Below are 3,283 nucleotides of genomic sequence, written 5' to 3' on the forward strand. Positions count from 1 at the left end.
TCTGCGAAGCGGGGCAAACGCCGCGCGCTTCAGTATACGTAGCCGACCCTCAGCCAGACGTGGCCCGGGAACGGAATCCATGGACCGCAATGTGCGTTCGAAACGTCGATGTTCATGTGTCCTGCAGTTCACATGTCGACGCGCAATTTGCTGCGTTCTTCATCGACCCACGAGCCGAGTGATCCACCGTCCTGGGTGATCTTTTCTTAGTTTCCACTGTCTCTTTCAAGACAGTTGCATAGGCGGGACGTAGGCGTGTGGCGGCCCCTGTTCAAGCGTTCTGTGTCCAACGGCCTCACGGCCGATGGGCGTCGTACGGCTCCACACCGGAGCGGACAGGCAGTCGGGCGAAAGTCATTCAAAACCGGCGCCAGGCGCCAGGTGCCGCACGCCAGCCGCTCCAGCGCTTCAGCGCTCGTACCACACAACATTGGCGTTAGTTTTGAGAAGCACGCGTGGTTCCGCACGCGGCGCACGGCTACTGCGAGCCGTACAGGTAGCGTGTTGCGCGACACGACACGCACATCGAACGACATGCAGTCTAGTCGGTAATGATCCTTCCGCAGGTTCACCTACGGAAACCTTGTTACGACTTTTACTTCCTCTAAATGATCAAGTTTGGTCATCTTTCCGGTAGCATCGGCAACGACAGAGTCAATGCCGCGTACCAGTCCGAAGACCTCACTAAATCATTCAATCGGTAGTAGCGACGGGCGGTGTGTACAAAGGGCAGGGACGTAATCAACGCGAGCTTATGACTCGCGCTTACTGGGAATTCCTCGTTCATGGGGAACAATTGCAAGCCCCAATCCCTAGCACGAAGGAGGTTCAGCGGGTTACCCCGACCTTTCGGCCTAGGAAGACACGCTGATTCCTTCAGTGTAGCGCGCGTGCGGCCCAGAACATCTAAGGGCATCACAGACCTGTTATTGCTCAATCTCGTGCGGCTAGAAGCCGCCTGTCCCTCTAAGAAGAAAAGTAATCGCTGACAGCACGAAGGATGTCACGCGACTAGTTAGCAGGCTAGAGTCTCGTTCGTTATCGGAATTAACCAGACAAATCGCTCCACCAACTAAGAACGGCCATGCACCACCACCCACCGAATCAAGAAAGAGCTATCAATCTGTCAATCCTTCCGGTGTCCGGGCCTGGTGAGGTTTCCCGTGTTGAGTCAAATTAAGCCGCAGGCTCCACTCCTGGTGGTGCCCTTCCGTCAATTCCTTTAAGTTTCAGCTTTGCAACCATACTTCCCCCGGAACCCAAAAGCTTTGGTTTCCCGGAGGCTGCCCGCCGAGTCATCGGAGGAACTGCGGCGGATCGCTGGCTGGCATCGTTTATGGTTAGAACTAGGGCGGTATCTGATCGCCTTCGAACCTCTAACTTTCGTTCTTGATTAATGAAAACATACTTGGCAAATGCTTTCGCTTCTGTTCGTCTTGCGACGATCCAAGAATTTCACCTCTAACGTCGCAATACGAATGCCCCCGCCTGTCCCTATTAATCATTACCTCGGGTTCCGAAAACCAACAAAATAGAACCGAGGTCCTATTCCATTATTCCATGCACACAGTATTCAGGCGGGCTTGCCTGCTTTAAGCACTCTAATTTGTTCAAAGTAAACGTGCCGGCCCACCGAGACACTCACTCAAGAGCACCCTGGTAGGATTGCAACGGGGTCCGCCTCGGGACGCACGAGCACGCACGAGGCGCGTCGCACGCCTTCGGCTCGCCCCACCGGCAGGACGTCCCACGATACATGCCAGTTAAACACCGACGGGCGGTGAACCAACAGCGTGGGACACAAATCCAACTACGAGCTTTTTAACCGCAACAACTTTAATATACGCTATTGGAGCTGGAATTACCGCGGCTGCTGGCACCAGACTTGCCCTCCAATAGATACTCGTTAAAGGATTTAAAGTGTACTCATTCCGATTACGGGGCCTCGGATGAGTCCCGTATCGTTATTTTTCGTCACTACCTCCCCGTGCCGGGAGTGGGTAATTTGCGCGCCTGCTGCCTTCCTTGGATGTGGTAGCCGTTTCTCAGGCTCCCTCTCCGGAATCGAACCCTGATTCCCCGTTACCCGTTACAACCATGGTAGGCGCAGAACCTACCATCGACAGTTGATAAGGCAGACATTTGAAAGATGCGTCGCCGGTACGAGGACCGTGCGATCAGCCCAAAGTTATTCAGAGTCACCAAGGCAAACGGACCGGACGAGCCGACCGATTGGTTTTGATCTAATAAAAGCGTCCCTTCCATCTCTGGTCGGGACTCTGTTTGCATGTATTAGCTCTAGAATTACCACAGTTATCCAAGTAACGTGGGTACGATCTAAGGAACCATAACTGATTTAATGAGCCATTCGCGGTTTCACCTTAATGCGGCTTGTACTGAGACATGCATGGCTTAATCTTTGAGACAAGCATATGACTACTGGCAGGATCAACCAGGGAGCTGCGTCAACTAGAGCTGAGCAGCCGGCCGCCCGGGAGTGTGTCCCGGGGGCCCGCGCGAACACGCAAGCGTCCGCTCAATTATTCTGCAAACAGGAGGAGGCTGAGCTCCCCTGCACAATACACCTCGAAACCCTCTCAGGTCCCGGCGGCGCGCAGCGCCGTCCTAAGTACTTGGTCGGGTTCGAGAGAGGCGCAATCGCCCGGAGTTTGGCAAGTAGACGCTTTAGGTGCGACCACCCGTGCTCCCAACTGAGCTTGCCGCTGCCGACAGAGGCCCGGGAGCGTGCTGTCGTGGCATTGCCGGCGGGAGACAACACGCGCCACCTACGGTGACCGGCAGCTCCAACGCCAGCGCCACAGAAGGACAAAAGCCCCACTTGGGTGCCGAAGCGAACTCTCCCAGCACAGCGCACGCGCCAACACGTCCGCACAGCTGCGATACAAACCACCTGCGAGAACCGCAGAGGCGACCGAGCAGCAGACGGCGTCGCGGCGCCGAGCGCCGGGCGGCGGCGCATCCTCAGCGCACACAGTCCTCAATCGGACCAGCACACTGCAGATGTCCACCGCGCTTCGCACCGGGCCCGCGAGGACCTACTTTGGCCGCACGGCGCCGCGTGCAGGGTGCGCCGGCGCGCAGCTGCGCCGCCTGCCGCCTCCGTCGGCCGGCGCGCCTGCCACTGGCCGCCCCCACCAGCCGGCTGTAGCGCGTGCGCCCACGCACCGCGCGGCCAGCACGCCGGGAGGCCCCCCCTCACCGGCCGGGGACGGTCCCACCCAGCCACCGCCGCGTATCGCTTCACACCCAGATGCCATTCACG

At 57.6% G+C, this 3,283-nt stretch overlaps 2 non-coding genes across 2 annotated transcripts; both read right to left on the minus strand.

Moving 5' to 3' along the window:
* Positions 1-43: 43 nt before the first annotated feature.
* LOC124573880 lies at positions 44-198 on the minus strand. Its single transcript, XR_006972206.1, has one exon. It is a non-coding gene; the product is annotated as a 5.8S ribosomal RNA (ribosomal RNA).
* A 351-nt stretch (positions 199-549) lies between these two features.
* LOC124573908 lies at positions 550-2,459 on the minus strand. Its single transcript, XR_006972229.1, has one exon. It is a non-coding gene; the product is annotated as a small subunit ribosomal RNA (ribosomal RNA).
* Between the last annotated feature and the right edge of the window lie 824 nt (positions 2,460-3,283).

This window comes from Schistocerca americana, unplaced genomic scaffold (assembly GCF_021461395.2).
Source record: "Schistocerca americana isolate TAMUIC-IGC-003095 unplaced genomic scaffold, iqSchAmer2.1 HiC_scaffold_198, whole genome shotgun sequence".
Lineage (NCBI taxonomy): Eukaryota > Metazoa > Arthropoda > Insecta > Orthoptera > Acrididae > Schistocerca > Schistocerca americana.